The 24,583-nt window shown below is 36.7% G+C and overlaps 1 long non-coding RNA gene across 2 annotated transcripts; it reads right to left on the bottom strand.

The window, feature by feature from the left end:
• Nucleotides 1–3,109: 3,109 nt before the first annotated feature.
• LOC149804692 (uncharacterized) lies at nucleotides 3,110–23,468 on the bottom strand. Of its 2 annotated transcripts, none has more exons than XR_016414123.1 (3): nucleotides 23,355–23,468; nucleotides 4,005–4,200; nucleotides 3,110–3,248 (listed from the first exon to the last, which is right to left on the bottom strand). It is a non-coding gene; the product is annotated as an uncharacterized LOC149804692 (long non-coding RNA). The 2 variants fall into 2 exon arrangements; XR_016414118.1 differs by lacking the exon at nucleotides 23,355–23,468 and adding an exon at nucleotides 5,029–5,187.
• Nucleotides 23,469–24,583: the final 1,115 nt, after the last annotated feature.

The following is a 24,583-nucleotide window of genomic DNA, read 5'->3' as shown; positions in this document are numbered from 1 at the left end:
ACTAGCCAAGCTGAACGAATCTTATGTGAATTTACATCGGGTCAGGCAAAGTCTGATACCGAATCCTACAGAGATAGAGAATGTCAGAATGTTAAAAGTAACAGAAGACCTGATAGAAGAGCTCTTCGGAGAGGAAATCACGAAGGAGAAAGAAGAATGGACGGAGAAGTACAGACTTCAGAAACAACAGAGAAAACATAAGCAGCAACAGCAGGAACCAGATAGAGGTTTTGTCGACTGCCGCGTAGACACCAAAGAGTTCTTCTCTTTCCAAAGAAGCAGACCCTATCCTGTGGGAAAGCCTGCCGCCAGACGGGGACGCAATCGTAGACCATAAAAGATTGCCATAGCTCCTCGTCCACAACAAAAACAGCCCTTTTCAGGGCTACCCAATACTCTAGAAAAGAGATACTAATTCAATTGCCAATGGTATGTTAGTCAGTTAGAAAAAATAGATGTCTATAACCACTTTACAAATATAAAGGTAACGCTCGTCAATCTGACTACCCGCCGTTGATTCAACAACATTGAAGAATGAGCAGCAGACTCGAAAAACTGATCGAACTTTAGATGCACCTGGAATATGTCAGTCGGCTCCTAGACGAGCTGACCATGGAAGCCTTTGAAGAAAGAGAAAGAATAGAAAAAGAAGAAGAAGAAGACGAGAAGAAAAAGAAAGTAGAAGAGGAAAAGAAAAGGCCAATCTTTCCTCACCTGATCATAAAGCAGACAGGTCAGATCAAGCCTATGGTGAGGTCGCCGCCCCAGTGACAAGCACCACAGCCGCTACCAACACCAAGACCAGTGGAATTGGATAGGCAAAGACAAGAGTGGGAGCCTCAGCGGCTACAACATCCACGGATGAAAAATAGACAAAGGAGACAAGAACAAAGCTTCACTATCCATCAGACGGAGAACTGGGATAATGAAGCCACTCAAGCCCATCTGCGCTTCCAAAGACAAAAATAAATTGGGAAAATGACTTTAATCACCGTTGTGTCTGTGATGCTCGTCCTGGGAAATGTCATCATCAAGTGCATCTGAAGTTCAAGAAAAACAGCCCTTCTTAGGGCTACTCAGATCTCTTGAAAAGAGACTATTCAAGTTGCCAATTTGTGTGAATGTGGAGTAGTGTCATCATAAACACTCACTCCTTTACTGCTGTTATTATGTGTGTGTGTCTGTGTGTATATGAGCTCACGGACGTGTGTGTAGATAGTAGATTATTGGAGTTTGTAAGCGCTCGCGGTCGTTTGTGTGGATAGTTGAGTGTGTGGTTTGTTTACCTTCCCTTCTGTGTGGATGTATAATCATGTTTGTTTTTTCTCCTCGTGTGTGGATAGTATATTTCGGTTATGTTTTTCTTCTTCGCGTGTGTGGATAGTATATTTAGGTTTTTTGTCTTTTGCTTCTTCGCGTGTGTGTGTGGATAGTATAATTTTGGTTTGATTTTGCTTCTTCGCGTGTGTGAATAATATAATTTGGGTTTGATTTGCTTCTTCGCTTGTTTGGATAGTATATTTTGGTTATGTTTTATGCTTCTTTGCGTGTGTTGATAGTATATTTGTGTTTTGTTTTGCTTCTTCGCTTGTGTAGATAGTATATTTGTGGTTAGTTGTGGCACCTTTCTGTGTGTAGATAGTATATTTATGGTTTTCTTTTGCTTCTTCGCGTTTAAGGATAGTATATTTGTGGTTAGTTATGGCACCTTCTGGTGTGTGGATAGTATATTTGTAGTTATGTTTCTTGCTTCTTCGCGTTTTGTGGATAGTAAATTTGTGTTTGTTTTTTGCTTCTTCGCATGTGTGGATATTATATTTTGGTTAGTTTTTTTGGCTCCTCACATATGTGTGGATAGTAGATAATATGTGTAGTGAATGTAAGGGATGTTTTCCTACACGTCCATGCCCGACAAATATAAAGTCAAAGCGTTCGTCGTTCGCGCCATTCTACGGAATAACCGAAGAAGAAGATGGCAGTAGCCTCAGTTTTATTTAACAACTTAAAGGACAGTTGGTATTGGATAGTGGATGCCGCCTATGTAGTGGAAAGGCTTGAGAAGGAACGGAGGTATCCAGTTATAAAAGACTTTGTAACAAAACAAGTAACAGGCCTAGAAGTAGCCATGGACCATGTGAAAGACATGATAGAGGAAGAAGTGAAGAAATTAAGAGGCTTCATTCACCCTCAGTATGTGAGAGTGGGAACATTGAAGGAGGCCCTAGATATTTTAATGAAAGTCAGGTGTTCTTTTACGAGATATATTGAATTTCACAGAGCGGCATTTCGTAAGGTGGGGAGTGGACACACTTGAGAAAGCAGAAGAACTGATGAGAAATGTGTTGACAGAAGAAGTGAAGAAGATAAAAAAAGGTGGTCAAAGGAAAGAAAGGAAAGAGAAAACATAAAGAAAAAGGAGGAGTTTGAGAGACTAAACAACAACTGGATGAAAGTCTAGGAGAAATTCAGAACCATAGGCCATCCTGACTGGATGCCAGAGGATGAAGAGAAGAAGAAGAAAGGAATATTTGTGAAACTCAGGAGCTGGTGGAAGAAGTGGAGAAAATAAAAGAAGAACCCAAAGGCCCTTTTCAGGGCCACTCATTTGCCTCGAAAAGATTTGCTTTCTTGCTTCAATTTTTTTTTTGTCAGTTACATAAGCGTTTGTGACTGTATGTTGTATGTTGAATGTGTTTTTTTTTTTTTTTTTTTTTTGCTTTCTTGCCTCGTTGTATAAGTGTTTGAGACTGTATGTTGTATGTGTTTTATAAATCTAAGTCCCACTCTTTATTCTTGATTTGGGTCAGTCCGGTGCACACCAGCACACCCACTCTTTACTCAGTACTGTGACGTCCTACATTGTTGCAACATTGTTACCAATCTCCATAACGTGACGTCAGACGCTATACAGACTCCACTTTCCCAGGTCCCTATAATAGCCCACGACCTTTTTGACCGGATTTTCTCTTGTCTCTATAAATCTTGTCCCTTTACAGGCCCGCGACCTTTTTGATTGGATTTTCCATAGTCCCCTTATAGCCCACTATACTACTCATGGTATAACATTTGGTTTCGTAAACTTTCTAAATAATAGCCAAGAAAAAATATAGAACTGGTAAAAGAACGTTTTTAATTACAAGAATGTTTACAATAAGATCTTAAAGTTTGTATTCATGTTGCACGAGTTTCTTTAATAAGTACTGAGTCCCACCTTTGGGTTTTCTTGTAATCCTCTACCAGCTGGTAACCTGAAAAGTTAGAAATAGACAATTTTATAGTAAGCTATTAACTCCCTATTAGAAAGTGTTGGCCTTTTGGAAAAGGTGTGTTCAAGACGTTATTCTTAGAAAACCATTCGAGTTTAGTATTTATATCAAATATGAAATGAACAAGATCCCGACATAGTTATTGTTTGATATGACAAATTATGAATTTTTGTAAGTCTGCTGGTTATTTTGATGTTGTTACTTTTTAACTTCATAATATAGTAAATATACATATTTATAAGTAAGATATAAACATTAACCATTTTTGTAAGTCTTTGGTATGACTCGGCCTGAGTTCGAACCCACGAACTCCCGTTTCCGAGGCAGATGCAAATATTGGGGCATAAAATTCTTGAATAGCGTCATAAAATAGGTCAATAAATTGATTCATCCATGTTTTTAAAAAAAATCCTGGTATTTCATTGTTTACTGCTACCTCTTTCCCACTTTATATATCTGTTCATGTCTTACAAAATCGAACTGATTACCGAGCACATTTCATAAATTAATTTTCTGGATTATATTCAATTGTTATAGAGGTTGGTTTTATATTTATTCCATTTTGACCGCTACAATTGCGAGTTTCAATTCCAATATATTAACCTCACTACACAGTTAATAGATACTTAAGTATATTTAATTTCTTCTAAAATATATTAAGTGTATTTCTCAAAATTAAGTATGTGCAATATAGCAATGTGTCAGGTTAAGACAGGTAAAGAAGAAAAAAACAATTACCTGTGTTAGTGACAGTGACAGTGATTAGCATCGCATGTTGCGGATTGTCCGTGAGGACAGTGGCATTCGTTGGCATGGTGACACTCATGAGCGTGATGACAGTGGCAGGTATTGCCATGACAAGCCCCAACCTGGTCAGCCTGGCACGTTGTACATTCAGCATCGGTGTTGCAAGCGGTCTGGGCCATTGTACCCACTTATGTAATGTAAATAATTAACAAATACATAAAACATAACCATTAATTAATTTCAAAAGATCATATGTGCTTATAGCTTCTCTCATGAAGAATGACAAATATATACAATCGTTAAAATATTTTCCTATTACTAAACATCTGTGGAAAATATAGGAATAGCAAGCTCTAAACACCAACCTTTTACCTAAACTGATCATCTTCAAACTATAAGCTATGGTTTTAAAAAAGTGCCTTCGTCTTTATGAATTGTTTTATTGCTCTCATTATCTATCTACATTTTCTATCCTACTGAAAGGATAAGATACGAATATGTGCGTCGTATATTTGGATAGAGTTTTGTATCTTTATTTTTTTTAATATAAAGTTCAGGAGTTTAGCAAATTTAAAACGATTTGCCTCTTTATCCCGATCTAAGTATCAATAATAAAATAGTAAAATAGTTTAACTGCTTTAAATTGGAGAAAGATAAAAATTCACCTCGCGGGAAGACTATAGTGGACTTGAAGAATTGAAACTCAATATTGACATCATCATGTTCCTGATAACTCCAAAGGGAATAAACATAGAGAGGATGTCATAAAGAGATTAAAATAAACCACATTAACCCGCTGTATCCTTTCAAATAAACCAAGACTATTGCACTTACACGCAGAAAGGAATCCTAACTCTAAACCTTCATCAGAAATATATATCAATATTCAAATTTTCCATTGCAAGACAATAAAAACTGAATCCATCTAGAAATAATTTCTATAAAGGTTATATATGTGTGTGTAAAGAACATATGCGTGCATGCCGAGTGAAGCCGGTGAAAATGCAATATTTACCAATAATGGTTGCGAAGACGAGAATAATCGCCAGCTTCATTTTGCTACTGATACGTCTATTACCAAGCGTGTTCAGAAAAGGAATGATGACTTCTTTATCATTGTATGACCAAGATAAGGTTGTGAACATGACATGTGTCATGACGATGTGTCATATTTGAGAACTTTGCATACATTTAGAACGACATGCGCATATTTATCACGTGTATATTGCTTAATCTCTTTAAAAGTATGCACCTATTTTCCAAAGGTGTGTCCTCAAAAATGATTAAATTGCTAAATCTTTGAATTTTTCATTGAACTGAACATTTAAGACATTTGTATATAACTGTTAAACAATTTTCTATTGTTTTATATATATATATATATATATATATATATATATATATATATATATATATATATATATATATATATATATATATATATATATATATATATATATTGTAATTCCTGGTACATGATTTTTAATTCATTTTCGTACTTTTATTCATGGTTGTAAACTCTATATAAGATCTTTTGTTATAACTTGTACGTGACCTGACTCTTAAAACCGAAAATCGCATAGGATCTACACACAGATGTTTACGTACGTGTGGTCAATTAATAATAGTAATCGTAATGATAAGACTTAAACTGGCGCCAGTGGCATAGTTTCTCAGTGACTGAATGGATATGAAAGTCTCGAGAATAATTATGTGGTTTTATATGCTATCACATGGTGTCTATTGCGAAGTACAGTCGCAATATACGGTGTATGTACGCATTCAGTTTGATTCCGATTTCTGGAGTCATTCACACCTTTTTTGTTCCTGATGTAAGTCTGTAGACGTGTTTTATGTTGTACTTACATATGTTTCGAGAGGAAAAACACTTGAACCGTTCAGTAATGATAGAAAATGCTCATTATTTAAACAATTATATTGTTCTGGAACTGTTATAAATTATTGACAACGTCAAGGTTCTTGAAGGACAAATACATGTCCAGTCTTGGAAATTAAAAGGAGTTTTCATTCTCTTAGGTCTTTCATAGCCTTTATTAGGACTAATTTGGATTTACTTCACTATATTGTAAGTTCCTCTAAAAACTTTCATTTATCACTTTAATAATTAAATTTTTTGTTATGTTTTACAAAATTTGTAATTTTTCCTTCTTTTCCGTTACATTATTTTGTGACTATAGAGCTGTAAGACTATGTACATCTTTTTTTCCTATTCTCAGATATCACAGCAAAAATTAATGCAGAGAGAAAAATGTGATTCCCCTTTTTTGTAGCAAATCAAACAGACACCAATCTTTGCATATCTTGAAAATGTGGTAGTCATTCTGTATGAATAAAAACATAACTTCCATACCATACGATTATTTATTTTTGATAGCCCGTGAATTAGTGGATAATCTAATAGGTATAATTTGGATAATTCCCTTAAGTGAAGTTCAGAATTATTTTTTCACTGAGCTCAGTCATCCAGTGCGTGAAAACCTCTGGTATTTCTACTGGTGGATTCGCAACTCGTAGAAATAGTGGGTTTCTTTTTAATACATATGTTATCCACTCGATCCAATCAAATATCCTCCATGTTTTTCACAATGGTTCTACTAAAATTGTTTTGAGCCCTGGCGGCCGAGTGGCCTGACATGCACGATTTTACAACTCCATTACACATCTCACCTCTCGGCCAAAATATATGCGAGAAACCTTTGCAGTAGATTCCCCTGTCTTGCTGGTTCTTCCCAGCAATATTTCAGACTCTTCTTCCACTACATATACTGGACACTATGTACTAAACCCACAAGATCAACAATAATTCTTAACCTTTAGTAGTTATACGTGCCACATGGGGCCTAACGCTAATTGACATTAGCAAATAGGTTTACCTTGGTAAGCACTTTGGGGTCATACAAGAAATCTTATTTTAAAAGTATCCATTGGTTCATGATGGGGATGGTATCATAAGGTGAAACGTTTTCAAGGGTCAAAATGTTTCATAGCGTCAAAGGATCGCGTGTTTATCGGGACATAAATGGTCGAGATTTTATGGAGACAAACGGGAATGGTAATGTTAAAATCCAACAGACACCATATATACTATCCAGCGTCATTTTATTACAATCCAACACACTACACAGACTATCAAGAACCCACGTTTTGATTACCATCCAACGCCCCACTCCCCACTATCTATCAACCGATTTATGATTACACATACTCCTACCATCTAATGAAAATGATACGAGTGTTTATACGTACATGCCATGCTTACATACAAACAAATATATCACATTAGAGAGGGGTAGGTGTAAAATAACGGGAAAGAAACAGAAACGCATTCTCAAACAACATACTAGCGTACTATCATTATCACAAACAAGGGTACAAGTGCTTACAGATACATTACTCTACCTCTGCTCATATACAAACGAAGGAGAAGGGGTAAGGGATTTTAAGGTTTCGTTTGTGCTGAAGGAATAGAGATATATAAAACATACACAAGTATATACATACACAAACCTTTGGCAAATGATGATTATCTCTCTTTTTGTGATATGAGTGGCTTTGAAAAGGGTAGTTGGGATTTGATAACGAAAGTCGGTTCTTATATATTGCATCGCTTCACTGCTCTCCTCGTTCTTTTTCTAATCATTCTCACAATAGTTCCAGAGCCCCTTCAAACTCTCTTGCCTCTCCACAAATTCTCCACAAATTATTCTTTTCCATATTGCTGTGTATGTGATGTATGTGATCACCAACGGTGCCTTCACAAACAATGGATAATCTGGGTTTAAGATCATGCCCCAAACGATGGTTGATGACTCCAAGGTTGACCACACCTTGCTGAGTTGTCATTAGAATAGGTGAAACCATGCGCATCTGTATACAGCCTGGAATCGGATTGAGAGAAAGAACACGCGTTACAAAATTTAGTTAGAGCATGTGGTCTCTCTGTCATATGCGAGCGGACGCGTGATGTCACTTTCAATAAATATGCTTCTACAGTCTACCATTGTCGAACAATTCAAGTACAATACCCTGGCTGAAAAACACGGATACAATGCATTGTGGTACGCCTGCTATGGATACATCGTATACTTTGAGAGATTAATAGAATCTATGTTGGGGTTTGCACCGTGACAAGGAAATCCCAGTCAAGGGGTCATATTATTGTCTCCCCTCGAGGCTTGTCGGGGGGGGGGGAGACATATAATGTAACCCTGCGACTGTGATTGTCTTGTCTCGATGCAAAACCCAACGTAGATTCTTTTTCTCACTCAATAATTTCCTTTAAAGTAAAAAAGAACTTCTCACTTGTGCACGGGCAAATGTTTACATGCGGTGCATTAATACAAAAGAATGCTTTACATAACACATTTCTAGCTGTTACTAAGTTTTCTGTAGTAGATATTTTCCCACGCTAGAGTTTAGAAGCCAGTTTACTTTCATAGCCCTTTTTTTCATTAGCGAGTTAAGCTTTTGGGCACCAACTGGTGCACGTAAAAACCATTGCTCATTTGACCCAGGTGCATGCACGTAAGTTGCAGGGGCAAGGCAAAATGGATGGTCAGGGTTACAAAAATCACTTGGACGTTTGTTCATAAGACATTTGTAGATTGTTACCGGACATCTATCTGGAAATAAAGGCTTAACGTACAAGTTTATCCTTGGTTTTTCATCTCTTGTGTTTTTTATGTCCTCCCTTGTCTTCGTCTTCGTCTGTCTCTCGTTAAACTCTAAATATTCTAGTGTAAGCTCACAATCTTGCTTTAAAGATATATATCTCAACCTTATGGTTCTGTGTTCTTCTCCCCCTCTCCGTTCCCCAAACTGCAAAGTATTCTTAAACCATAAAGTGTTCAGTAAACTCGATGGTGTGCTGGGGCCCAAAAGCGAGTATTCATACAGTTTTTTTTATGTCATCATCTGTTACGGCATCATAAGTTTTGGGTTTGTTTATTTTTCCTTTCTTCTTCAAATCTTTTTGTCTACTTTTTTGACTTTTTGTTTACTTATTAATGCCTCTCACGCTTGATAAAAGTCAGGGCCATAAACCAAGCTGCAATTGTATCTGTTTCGTCTCAGATATCATTTTAAGCTTCCCATCACACCTATAATAAATAATAATTAATTATAAAAAGCCATGTACCTAGGGTAAAATCTCTCTCTCTCTCTCTCTCTCTCTCTCTCTCTCTCTCTGTTTTTTATCATTTGTCATCCATGTTGGGGACGACCTAAATTGCTTTACCTGTCAAGTTCTTTAATTTATAAGGTAATTTACCTATGAATAAACTTCTTGTTCATTACATAATATTTTTGGGTGATTAGTTATTCATTCTTGCATTCATTCAAAAATTCATTTATGTTTTAACAAATTGAAAGTATAGCAGATGCGCTATGTATCATTCTATTTGCTCAATCATTATTTTTTAAAATTCTATTGTGTGTTATCAGTCAGTATGTATGCCCTTTTTTACCTCTCAATGTTGTCGGCTCGTATTCACTTCCATCATTTTGACGAAATGAAAGGAAAAATCTTGAGAGAATCCTGTTTTGGACAGGTGCCGACACTTCATGTATATAGCGCGTCTCATTGTTTTTCTCAAGATATTCTTCTAGTAGTTTTATGTGTCCCAGTGTCCTGCGTTTGGAAGTCACATTTTCATGCTCTAAAACAAAATTTGTGACATATTGCTCGTCCACTTCTGTAAATATGCTCTATTTGACTGTTTCAGTATTTTTTACTTCCAATACTTGATTTTGTTATTTTCTCGACGATAACTGGTTCAGTTTCAGAGACACATTTATTTCATTTGTTTCCCAAGTCATCAACAAGAAAGGAAAGATCCTCTAACTCATGCGTTGGTGAATTTTCTGAAATAACTAGTTCATGTTTAGCATAATTTGTGAAACTTTCATCGTCCAAAAAGCGTATTATATACATGGAATAGGCACCCAGTAGGTGGTAAACATTTACTGGTTTTGGTCTCCTTCCTTTAAGGGTCAAGTTGTTTCCAAGATTGTAGTCCATTTTATTTTTGTCTTATGTTTATCGTTTTCTTTCTAATCTTCTTTTTGTTAGTTAGTTTTTCTCTCCTCTCAAAAAATATTTTGTGAAATGTCGCAAAGTGTTAGCGTTTGTTTGATCGGAAAATAACTCCATCAAGCCAAGCATAAGACAACAATGGTTGCGTCCCTTGATAAAGTAGTCCGCAGCACGAGGACACCATGATTGAGACGATTGGTCTGAGCTGACTAGACTGAGATAAGAAAATTAAGGTTAGCAAAACAGCTAGATTTATCTGTCCCATGGGTGAGAAAAAGCAATAACTACTATTGTAGCTGTAGCCAGTGTTCTTGTTCTAGAAGAAGATAACTTAAATTTAAATTTGACTGATTTCTTGTCATTGCCATTGGTTGATGATTACAGAAAGAAACAGAAGGAAATGGAGATCATTTTTCAACGATAAAAGGAAGAACAAGGTTTTGTTCAACGACAGGTAGAAGAGTAACACATGAAGCGATAAAATGTATCTTTTTTATAAAAAAAATAAACAAGAGAAAGACTTTGTACGATATCCACAGAAGGATAATAAAACCGTGAGTTTGTTACAAGATATTTTGGCGGAGTTAAAGTATCTTAGATGCCTGCAGTAGCATCAGCAGTTACTAAAACAATTACGAACGCAGCAGCAGTAGCACGAAGAGGAATATTACTTCGCCCTGGAAAATGATTAAGACAGGTAAAGCTGATGGAATCAACTTCACGTGGTTTCTTGTTATTAAACAAAAAAGGCCAACGTTCGTTTTCAGATCAACACCTGTATCACAGAAACGGTATACTATTTAATGCTTGCCAAATCAAGTTAAATTTTTTGAATCCCTTCTGATAGCACGTGTGCACGTGTGAATATGTTTAAGTACTTTAAATTAAATGAAAAGAAAACTAGACAAAGAGACGATGACGTTTTCTTTGGTATCTTCTCTTAGAATAAGAATCACATATTTCATATCACATCAGAAAAGACATTTTCTCCTTCATCTATTCTTTTTCTTTGTTCACAGACTGAAAGAAGACATAACACCTTCCTAAATGATCCGCACGGTTCAACACGTCCAACAGTTCAATGACATGACAAAAGAAAAGGCAAATCTTCACATGACCCACGTTTCATCTCCTAGAGGTAGTTAACGCAGAAAACTGTTATGGGTGGATGAAATTCGCAGTGATCATTCTACAGTCGTACAGAGCCAAAAATGAGATAAGGAAACACCTTGCAGCAAGCAGGCACATCAAAAGATACCGTATGTGGCTTTCCTGAAATGCCGAATCTAGATGTGTTGAGCACTCGCGATGGAAGTCTACCTTCAAGAGGTTTGTGGATCTTGTTTCGAGAATCATATTTTCCAGATGGATTGTATTATAATCAAGAGCATTTCGATGTTAATAATATAATTTTAAAAGCTACATTAATATTTCGAGAAATGTTACCAACGATTTACTATTTTGTGGAGAAAATGTTTAAACTTAATGACCTTGTATTCCTAAACGAAATTAACGAATTCATTGCTTTCCTAGCGAACGAACCTTGTTCAGTCCGTCTTGCTACAAACAACATGGTGTGAAGCAACTACAACAATGTCAGTAAGTGCTTTCGAATTATTGAGGATGTGCTCCACCTGTGGAAATCTTATTTGAACGAATATTCGAAACGGACACGTTTGTACAGGAGCCACAAGATCTAATTTCTGTGCCAGATCGTGGACTTCGAGCATCAGTGTTACACTTAGAACTAATAAAACAAACGAACACGAGGCAAACTGGAAGGAATAACACAACAAGAACAAAACAAACAAAAAAATGGATTTTATCTTTTTGATTTTGAATCTACACAGGAGACAGGCACTCACCTAACTAGTATTTGTGTAGTTCATCGTGCTTATCAGAACTGCGTAGAAGAACATATCTTTTCATTGTCCCTCTTATACTATGATAATAGAAGGACAAGAAAAGATCTTTTGCGTATCCAAATATCTTACCAGTTTTGCTAAATGGAGTGCTAAGTGTAGACACCACCGACGATATCCAACGTTACGGGGTCTGCCATAGACATATAACAGGGGTGACTCTTAATTTCTTATGATACGACTGACAATTCCTTTTGAAACATTGATCAGAGCAACGAACATCCAACATTCACCACAATTTGAGCCAAATTCATTTGCATGTAGGTGGGGCAAGTACAGTTTCAAGATTATATGAGTTATTTAGCCATGTCAGTAAGTCTAATGCTTACAACGACAAAAGGCAGTTTTCCACACTATTTCAATACTGAAACCAATCGATATGTTTTGATTCCCTTACTTCCTGACATTATCTGCTACGACCCATGTGGTGGATATCGAACCTTTAAATCCACACATTTTTTTAGAGGACTAACCAATGCAATAACTTAATATACGACGTGGACGAATCTCAAGTAGCGCAAATCAGCTATAGTAATGAGTGTTCTTTCTATCCCTGAGGTGTGCAATTATCCTCATGTCAATACCTATCACCCTGAAATGTTAGCATCACACATTGACGTGGAGCACATTTGTCCATACGAAGGGTTGATCAAATGCAAAGTATTACCCCGACAAACTCGTATCACCCTGTGCTACCACATCATTGCCAGAGAAAACTGACGTTTCATTTCTGTCATACGTGTGCTGAAACATGTAATCAAGATCAGCTTGGATGAAACAAGGACGAAGTACGCGCTTTGACAGGAACGTGCGTGAGTGTCAAAATATTTCATGGATTCCGCTTGCAAAATGAGTACGCAATTAGCACTTTCCGGACACAGAACAATACCGAAAGGACAACTACTCCAAGGAAGGATTTTTTCCGGATACGTCAACAAACTTCCCCCCAAAAAGATAGCGTCTATCCTTCCTGGTGTCAGACTCCAGTTTTTTGTCAAAGACAAATTCAAGGAACGGTGGCAGTCCTTAGAATGCATCTCTTTCGACAGGTGACAAAGAACAAAGGAAGATGATCGTCTGCCACAGTTACATTGAATATTTTGTGGAGACAATTGGCTCAGCGTCCGATATTACGGAAGACGGAGCGCTTAGCTGATTCAAATTAGTAATTTCAACTAGAGCACGACAAGGAAAATGTAAGACCACGTGGAAATCGTTTGTGAATATATGAAAATGGTACATTACGAAAAAGTGACAGCGTCTGCATCCACCCCCACCCCCTCTTTGGACGAGGTTAGAAATATAATCATTGTAGCATTGACATCTAATACCCATGAAATATTGCATGATGCCTTGGAAATTCTAATCTAATACTTTTTACACCAACAGTCGTATGCGTATCTGAAGCCCTCAGTCACCAAGATGTCGACGAGGATCCTTAAATATCGTTGATGGACAAACAGCCAGAATGCACTATTGTGCGTTTTGTAAGTGGTCCCAAAAATTACGGATACCAATACAGACACTGACAGGGTCATGTGCATACGACCGGCAAAGTCAAAGGATTTGCATTCAAATGTCGTGATAGTCAAGTAGTCAACATGAAAATAGCTTTAGAGCCGGGGATAGAGCAGGATTAACACGTGAAAACAAACGAGTCCACTCATATCGTACACTTACTAAAAAATTACCAGATTCTCATTCGACATTAAGAAAAAGTATATCAAATTGTCTACCAGAAACGTGTGCGACGTCCAGACCAACATCAGTGAAAGTATCAGCAAGTTCTTTGTCAAATGGCGAAAACCAATATACCCGTAAATCAAAAAAAAAAAATGCTAGTTCAAATTGAAGGATTTCTGCCCATGCTTTTGCTTAAAGTGATTGCTACTTTGTTAGGATCGATGATGGACCTCTTTTAGAAGGAATGATGAGATGAGTTGGAGGAAAATAAAAAGAAAACCCTTTTCTGGAAAGACATGACTCTTGCACCTTTGGACCGTATGAAAGGATTAACACTCATTTTAGATCCATGCAAAAGATATAAGTTGTTACGAGTAAAGGATACTTCTTTTACCTCTTAATTGTAATCTCACCGAGATATCACAGTTACAACAAGACTTAGATACGTTAGTAGGCAAACCTGATGTGTCAGGTACGAACAATTATTTCAGCCTCTTCCACTATTTCACTAGAATGATTTAGACGAAGCAGCTAAACCTACTCCTTTGATATTTAAGCGCTTCTGGTCTGTTTGGGTGTATGTTATAGACCGTAGATTGGATTCACTTTGAAGATACGATGCTCATTTTTGACAAGATTATTTACCTAACTCGACAACCAAACTGTTTCTTGCCACTAGACAAGTGCCGGTACGATTCGCACTCCTTCCAAGCGAGGGCATTCACATGGGTCTGTCTGCCCTTGGGACAAATCTTGCAAACTTCCCCGGGTTCGTGCAGTTATAGCAAGTCGGTGTCCATCGCGGCACTCCAAGGCCCGTTTTTGCGTGTGAGGCCTGTCCTAGTCTATGGGTGGCATCCTTGTCTGTAGATTCCCTACGACCTTCCTGTTGCCCTGACGGTAACGGATTGTCAGCTCTCAATCAACCTCACGGCGCGACGAAGTGGGTCGGGGTTGGAACGCACTCCCCGGAATCTGAGCTCTTCGAGTGTGCCTGTTCGTATTTCTCCACCATGCAGGTAATATCTTTGAGAGTGCGGTGCTCTCTCTCTCTCTCTCTCTCTCTCTCTCTCTCTCTCTCTCTCTCTCTCTCTGTGCTAGGAATAATGTCCACTCGAGACGGTAAGTACTCAGGACATGTTCCTCGCGTAGCTCGTCGTACGACCGTTCGACTTTTGACATCTTTATCCACTTTTCAAATAACCCTCAAACACGGGTGTGGAATTGAGATTAGATTTCCGTTACATTTTCTGCCAAGTCCCAGAAAAGTTTATGGTACTTTTCGGCGGTTAGCTGATAATGACCAAGAAGGGCCTTCTTGAGCGCGTTGTAACCGGCAGCTTCTTCTGCGACTAAGTTATGGTTAATCGCGCAATGTTGCTCGGGATTTTTAGGAACGCACGCAAGTTTCTCAAATTGCAAGATGAAATCGTTAATGGACTCCTTTGTCATTGAACGGCAGAAGATCATCTGTATCATTCGGTGGTCGATAATCGGTCTTACGCTCCCTCCAGAACTTGAACTGAAGTCGTCCCTATCGGTGGTCCTAGCTTCTGCTCTTAATTTCTCCATTTCGAGGGCATGAGCGAGCTCGCTTTCTTTTGTGGTCGCTGATATTATGGCTACCACCAGCTCCCTCTGTGTCTCTCTGTCCGCTCTTATCTTGGTCAGCAGCAGCTTTTTCAGTATTTCTTTGTCCGCTGCTATCTTGACCAGCTCTTTTTGTGCCTCTCTGTCCGCTGCTATCTTGGCCACCTCTCTTTCTGCTGCTTTTTCGACCATCCATTATTTGATTCTCTCATCTATGAACGCTGATATGCGATCTTCCTCTTACCCTAGATCTTCCGAGCCCATATCGCGATACTCTTTAATCATCTGTCTTTCTGTAGCCATTTTATGATGATACTAACAGTAAGTGATACCCTGTCTCTACTTACTAAACAATTCACAGATGTTTCACGTTCTGAACATAATACGTACCTGTTGACAGTAACTAATTTCGCTCAGGTAAGATATTTTGCCCGATATTTGCTTCACAATGACTGCAAGTAAATGAAATCTACCCAGCATCAAAATATCAAGATATAGTATATTCAAGATGAAAAATTATAAACGTTCAAATACACAGGATGCAAAATATCTCACAGCTGTTCACATACTTCCTACTAAATAATACTTTAGGAAGTTTATGGGAAACATTAATTATAGAAATTTTGTTTTATTGTCTTGAAACCAATTAGTTATGTACAAGTTATCCACGATGCGGAAAAGGCATGTATGAGTAAAGGGCAATAAATAACTAAAGAATCCTGTCTCTAAAATAGATTTAACGTCGACGCTATGATAGATTTAACATCAACGTTATAATGGATTTAACGTCAAAATGTGCACCTTATGACGCCATATGATAAAGTTCCACCATTTAAGCCAACAGCTTTAGTAAACATGTTTATCCAACATTTCACGTTGTTCCCGATGGAAAATACATACATAAATATACAACACAACAATGAGTTATGGAGGGAACAAATGCCAGGTCTATAAACTACACATTTTATTTACAAAGAAATGTAAAAACGATAAAAGCATACAAATCTACAAACCATTCATGTACTCTGACATCGTTCTTGAAAAATAAAGCTAAGCCAAATTCGAAAGATTTTTCAATTTCTTTAAGGTTATTCGAAGTGAAATATATTGCATGGTACTAGATAAGAAAGCACATATAAGAAACAATGAATCAGCACACGATTCACTGTATCACGTTTACTCATTACGAAGTGACTTTGTACGAATTGGTACCATACAGTGGTGAATGTTCAAATGCCTTATTCAAAAATAGTATGTGCTACTCAGAAATAACTGGACACACCCTACGACGGCCTCCACACTTCTCTATTGGATCAAAAAAATTTAAGTCCCTATTAGCAATATTTACTGACTTGTTGATATTCATTCGTAATGTCCAGTGTTTACTGCATATACAGTGGGGGCTTTTTCACATTATATATTCGGGCTAAAATGAATACAGACTTTAATGAACTTACTTAAGTGCAGATTTACTATCGTTATATCTGAAAAGTTACTACAAAACAGGAGATCTCGGCCTATAACGGAGTCAGTCCATAACGGAGTTGGTCCAGAGCAAAGTCGGTCCATTGTAGATTCGACACACACTAATTGGATATATATATATATATATATATATATATATATATATATATATATATATATATATATATATATATATATATATATATATATATATATATATATATATATATATATATTTATTTATATGTATCTATATGTATATATATATGTCTGTATATGTATGTATATATATAAATATATAAATATATATATATATATATATATATATATATATATATATATATATATATATATATATATATATATATATATATATATATATATATATATATATATATATATATATATAATACGTTTGCTTAGCACATTTCGTAAGTCGTGTATAAACTATGGTATTATTACAAGCCATGCTTTGTTGTCTAAACACATTGCTGCATGCTAGAGCTAATCGTTTGCGCAAGGTTACCATCGACCAGAGAGAAGACACGGCATCTTGAATCGGCACAGGTGTTAGATCGCGGGACGTCCCATCTATGTGTTATAGCTTAGTCCAAAGATCAAAAGAAACCCGATTCGAATTATAACTTCTAACTAGCAAGCGAAAATTTAGCCTCATCTAGGAAGATTGTTGAGCAATATAAGGTTACGCCGAGGGAGCCACTCGTAATTTGACGGTAAAACTTTGAGAGGAGATTCTAAGGAAAGACAGAGCTTCGTAAAGAAAGCTATTAGGGGACATGCATAGGGTTCAGTTGAGTCCCGAGTCTCTAAGAGGGGGAGACGGAAGTGTGACTAGCAGAGCAGTCAGAGTCGACAAGTCTAGTCGGGGAGAGTGTAAAGAAGGAGGATGAAAAGGAGTAGAGGAGGAGAAGGAATTTGGAGAAAGTCGGGAGGAAGAGGAGAAGGAATATGAGGAATAGGAAGGAAGAACATACAGATGAGTAGAATACATGGACAGGTGGAAATGCGTGGGAAATTAGGAGCATTTGACCACTTAATTGTTATTAAATTGTTATCCGAAGAATTTAACTTATTTGTATATTTAACCATTTAAGTGTCGGCATTGCTGTCTGGGGACTCAGATCTTTACATCTATCTTTCACTAATTTAATTTCCATCCAAAATGGAACATTGGTGGGACTTCCATAATATTTTGAATAGAATATTGGGAGCACTAAACCCCAACCATACACACCTACCACAGTTGGCGGCTTCATCCGAGATCTGAATTAGACATAAATATTATTTTTACGACCTACCGGTAAGGGGTTTTAAGTTTTCGTTTCTACTGAAGACAAATCAACCACCAAGATGTCGAAACGTACCCTCAAAGATCAAAGATCGTTGATGGGCAAACAACCAGGATAGACTATTGTACTTTTTGTAAGTGGTCCCAAACATTACGGATGCCAATACAGACACGGATTGGGGTATGTGCATAGCAAGTGAAGAGTCAAAGGATTGGCATTTAAATGTCCTGCTAGTCAAGTAGTCATCATGAAAGTAGATTTACAGTCGAGGAAAGAGCCGGACTCTCACGGGAAAACAACAGATCCAATGAAATCGTACACTTACTACAAAACCACCAGATTCTGATTCGACATTAAGATAAAGTACATCAAATTGTCTACCAGAAACGAGTGCTTTTGTTGTTGTAGGGTTTAACGCCATTTTTCAGCACACGATAGGCTATGCATGGCGGCCAGTATTAATGGTGGAGGAAGAACCCGGAAAACCCCCGGAAAAAAAAACACCGACCCACGAGAAGCTACTGGCAAGCTTTCTCACATACCCACATTAGTCGAATCCGAAACTCGAACCCACGCAGACAGAGGTGAGATGGCAGTGATCCGTAACGGGAAACGAGTGCGACCTTTTAGACCTACATCATTGAAAACCTCGGCATTTTCTTCGTTAAATTGTGAAAAAGAATTTACGCGTAAGTCAAAAACAAAAAAATAGCTAGTTCAAATTGGAGGATTTCTGCCTATGCTTCTGTTTAAAGTGATTGCTACTTTGTTAGGGTCGATGATGGACCCCTTTTAAGGGCAGTGATGAGATGAGTTGGAAGAATATAGGGAGGGCAAACGTTTCTGGAAAGAAAAAACTTATACCTTTGGACCGTATTAAAGGATTTAAACTAATTTTAGTTCCAAGCAAGAGATGTAAGTTGTTGCGAGATAGGATACTTTTTTCACCTCCTAATTGTAATCTCACCGAGATGTCACAGTTGTAACAAGAATTAAGATCGTTGTTAGGCCGAACTGATGTGTCAGGTACGAACAGTTATTGCAGCCTCTTCCACTATGTCACTAGAAAGATTTAGACAAAGCAGCTAAACGTACTCCTTGCAAAATATCCCGGGCAGTTGTAGCACGTCGGCGACCATCGCCGTCCTGCAGGGCCGGTTGTCCTCGGTGTGGCCTGTCCTGGTCTATGGGTGGCATCCTTACCTGTACATCACCTCCGACCTTCATGTCGCCCTGATGGTTGCGGGCAGCCAGCTCTCCCTTAACCACACGGCGCAACTCAGTGGGTAGGAGTCGGTCACTACCACTCGGAATCTCTACTCTTCGAGTGTTCCTGATCGTAAATCTCCGCCATGCAAACGATCTATTTGAGTGTCCGGTTCTCTCTCTCTCTCTCTCTCTGCTAGGAATACTGTCGCCTCGTTATAGTAAGTACTCAGGACATGCTCCTTGAGTATAACCTCGAGTAGCCTGTCGTACGATAGTTCGACTTCTGCCATTTTTAACCACTTCGAAAATAACCCTCGAACATGTGTGGAATTGAGACTAGGTTTTGTTGACTATTTTGTCGAGTCCCGAACGTTTATGGTATGTTTCGGCGATCAGCCGATAATGGCAAAGAAGGACCTTCTTGAGCGCGTTGTAGCCGTCAGCTTCTTCTGCGGCTAAGTTATGGTAAACTTCGCGAGCTGCACCTTGCAAAAAGGCTGATACAAAAATCGCCCAATTTTTCTCAGTATTTTCTAAAATTTCGCTTGCTAGTTAGAAGTTATAATTCGGACTGAAATTGTTATCATACCTTTTATCTCCATTCCAATATGGTGTCGCTTTGACCCGGTACTATCAAACTTAGCCGACAATGTCATTTTCGTTGTATGTCCACGTGGAGACGGATTTAGAACACGCCCTGGTCCCCCTCACGGGATCCTGTAATCTTAGGACTAAGATCTAACACATAGGTGGGAAGTCGCGCGATCTAACTCCTGTGCCGATTCACTATGCCTGGTCGTCTCTGGTCACGGTAACCTTGCGTAAGAGATTAACTCGTGTCTGCGGCAATGTTCAGACATATCTTATTTCAATTAGTGTGCACCGAAACTACATTGGGCCGACTCCGTCATGGGCCGAGATCTCCTGTTTTGTAGTAACTTTTCAGATATCACGATAGTAAATCTGCACTTTAATAAGTTCATTTGTTGATTAAAGTCTGTATTAATTTTAGCCCGAGTAAATAATGTGACAATAACCCACTGTAAATGCAGTAAACACTGATATTACTAATGAATGTCAACAAGTTAGTAAATATTGCTAATAGGAACTTTTAAAAATGTAATCCAATAGTGAAGCGTGGAGGCTGCCGTTGGTCGTGTCCATTTATTTCAGAATAGCACATACTATTGTTGGATAGAGACATTCGAACATTCACTATTGTATAAATCCATTTCATACAAAGTCCATTTCATGCAAAGTCATAATGAATAAACGTGACACAGAAAATCGTGTATTTATTTAAACACATTTTTTTAAAATTTATATATCTCATAAAGTATACAAAAGATACAATATTTTCATAAATTATGTTTAACTATTTACTCGTGTCAGAAAAAAATACCTTCCTTATACTTGTTGTTATTATTGTTCTTATTATTATATTCTGATTAAAGTCGATATATCTGACATAATGAAGATCTGAAGGCCAATAATATGAAGCAATATTACGTTGCTTTACCTTTCAACATATAAAATCAAATTACAGTTTTCAAATTTAAGAAAATTGACAACACGAAATCCAATGTTTAATCCAATAGGTTACTAAAAATAATTGGACATGGACATCTAAGTCACCAGAATATGAACTGCCATCGGTACTTATTATAAGCCTTTCTTCATTTTAATCAGATGTGTTCTTTCCGGTCATGAATTACTGCAGTTCTGATTTAATATTATCACATGGCATAACACTTGAATTTAATATATTCAGATGGCATAACATTTTGTTTTAATATATTCACATGGCATAACATTTGGTTTCGTAAACTTTCTAAATAATAGCCAATAAAAAAATATAGAACTTGTAAAAGAACGTTTTTTATTACAAGAACGTTTACAATAAGATCTTTAATTATGTATTCATGTCGCACGAGTTTCTTTGATAAGTACTGAGTCCCCTCTTTGGGTTTTCTTGTAATCCTCTGCCAGCTGGTAACCTGAAAAGTTAGAAATAGACAATTTTATAGCCAGCTGTTAACTCGCTATTAGGAATTATTGGACCTTTTGGAAAAGGCGTGTTCAAGACGTTATTCTTAGCAAACCATTCGAGTTTAGTATTTATATCAAATATGAAATGAACAAGATCCCGACATAGTTATTGTTTGATAAGACAATGTAGGAATGTTTGTAAAAGTCTTCTGGTTATTTTGTTGTTGTTACTTTTCAGCTTCATAATACAGTAACTTAACATGTTTACAAGTAATATATAAACATTAACCATTTTTTAAAGTCTTTGGAATGACTCGGCCGGAGTTCGAACCCACGACCTCCCTCTTCGGAGGAAAGCCGCTCTAACCACTAGGCCACTGGAGCGGTATATGAATTTCAGAACTATATATATATATATATATATATATATATATATATATATATATATATATATATATATATATATATATATATATATATATATATACTTATTTGTGTAAAGTTGAACTATTCTGTTTCTGCAAATACTGGGGCATAAAATCCTTGCAGAGTATCAGTAAAATAGGTCAATAAATTGATTCATCAATGTCTTTTTAAAAAGTCCTTGTGTTTCATTGTTTACTGCTAGCTCTTTCCCACTTTACAGATATGCTAATATCTTACAAAATCGAACTGTTATCGAGCACATTTCAAAACAAAATCTAACAGGTTATATTTAGCAACGTTTATTTCCTTTTTCAATTCTGTTACGGTTGTATGTAAGGAAGACAATTTTATGAGATTAGTAACCAACTACGAGTGGTCTTCCAGATAAAGTTTGTGGAGAAAAAGATCATACAGTTTCAGAAGGTCTTGGTGAACACTCTCAGATCTTATTCCATTTTGACCGCTACAACTGCGAGTTTCAGTTCTAATATATTAACCTCACCACACAGTTAATAGGTACTTAAGTATATTTAATTTCTTCTACAAACATATTAAGTGTATGTGTCAAAATTAAGTATGTGCAAAGCAGCAATTTGTCAGATTAAGAATGGTGAAAAACAATTACATTTTTTAGTGACAGTGACAGTGATTAGCATCGCATGTTGCGGATTGTCCGTGAGGACAGTGGCATTCGTTGGCATGGTGACACTCATGAGCGTGATGACAGTGGCAGGTATTGCCATGACAAGTCCCAACCTGGTCAGCCTGGCACGTTGTACAATCAGCATCGGTGGTGCAAGCGGTCTGGGCCATTGTACCCACTTGTGAAATGGAAATCATTAACAAATACATAAAACGTAACCATGTAATTAATTTAAAAAGGTGATATGTGCTTATAGCTTCTCTTGTGAAGAATGACAAATATATACAATCGTTAAATATTTTCCTATTACTATACATCTGTGGAAAATATAGAAATAGCAAGCTCTAAACGCCAACCGTTCACTTAAACTGATCATCTTCAAACTATAAGCTATGGTTTAAAAATAATGGCTTCGTCATGATGATTCGTTTTATTACTTTCATCATCTATAGAACTTTTTTATATGATCATTACAAATGTAACTACATTTGCTTTCCTACTGAAAGGATAAGATACGAATATGTTTGGTATATTTGGATAGAGTTTTGTATATTTATGTCTTTCTATATTAACAGTTCAGGAGTTTAGCAAATTTAAAACGATTTGACTTTTTCCCAATATAAGTATCAATAATAAAACAGTAAAATAATTTAACTCCTTTAAATTGGAGAAAGATAAAAATTCACCTTGCGGGGAGTTTATGGTGGACTTGAAGAATTGAAACTCATTATTGACATCATCATGTTCCTGATAATTCCAAAGGGAATAAACATAGAGAGGATGTCATAAAGAGATTAAAATAAAGCCACATTAACCCGCTGTATCCTTTCAAATAAACCAAGACTATTGCGCTTACAAGCAGAAAGGAATCCTAACTCTCAATCTTCATCACAATATTTATTAATATGAAAATTTTCCATTGCAACACATAATAGCTTTCAATAAAAACTTATACTATCTAGAAATAATTTCTGTAAAGGATATATGTGTGTGTGTGTAAAGAATATATACGTGTATGCCGAGTGAAACCAGTGAAAATGCAATATTTACCAATAATGGTTGCGAAGACAAGAACAATCGCCAGCTTCATTTTGCTACTGATACGTCTGTCACCAAGCGTGTTCAGAAAAGGAATGATGACTTCTATATCATTGTACGATCAAGATAAGGTTGTGAACATGACATGTGTCATGACGATGTGTCATGTTTGAGAACTTTACATAAATTTAGAACGACATGCAAATCTTTATGACGTGTATATTGCTTAACCCGTTTAAAAGTATGCTCCTATTTTCCAAAGGTGTGTCCTGAAAAATGATTAAGCTGCTAAATCTTTGAGCTTATCATTGTACTGAACATTTAAGACATTTGGGACACCACAAAAGAAAATGTATAGCTGTTAATAATTTTCTATTGTTATGTATATCTATATTTTTTGTAATTCCTGGTACATGATTTTTATTTTATTTTCGCAATTTTATTCACGTTTGTAAGCTGTATATAAGATATTTTGTTATAACTTGTACGCTTACTGACTCTTAAAAACGAAAATTGCATAGAATCTATATACAGATGTTTACGTACCTGTTGACAATTAACAATAGTAATCGTAATAAAAAGACTTAATTTGGCGCCAATGGCATAGTTTCATGGTGACTGTGGGATTTGGAAATCTCAAAAATAATTATGTGGTTTTATATACTGTCACATGGGGTCTATTGCGAAGTACAGTCGCAATATACGGTGTATGTTAGGAGACAATTAAGCATTCAGTTTTATTCTGATTTCTGAAGTCAATCACACCTTTTGTTCTTCCTGATGTAAGTCTGCAGACGTGTTTTATGTTGTACTTACAAATGTCATATGTTTCGAGAGGAAAAATATTTGGAATGTTCAGTAATGATAGAAAATGTTAATTATTTAAACAATAATATTATTCTGGAACTGTAATAATTATTGACACGGTTCTTGAAAGCCATTTCCGGTATTGAAAATTATAAGGAGTTTTCATTCGTTTAAGTTCCTCTCAAATTTTTCGTTTATCACTTTAATAATTAAATTATTTGTTATGTTTTACAAAACTTAAAAGTTTTGCTTCTTTTCCGTTACTTAATTGATTGACTATAGAGCTGTATCACTATGTGCATCGTTTTTGTCCTATTCACAGATATCACAGATAAAAATAATGTAGAGAGAGAAAATGTCATTCCCCTTTTGTAGCAAATCAAACAGACACCAATCTTTGCATATCTTGAAAATGTGGTAGTCATTCTGTATGA

The sequence above is a fragment of the Sinohyriopsis cumingii genome, chromosome 2 (assembly GCF_028554795.1).
Source record: "Sinohyriopsis cumingii isolate HCF-2022 chromosome 2, ASM2855479v2, whole genome shotgun sequence".
Classification (NCBI taxonomy): Eukaryota; Metazoa; Mollusca; class Bivalvia; order Unionida; family Unionidae; genus Sinohyriopsis; species Sinohyriopsis cumingii.
This window is presented reverse-complemented; position numbering and strand designations above follow the sequence as displayed.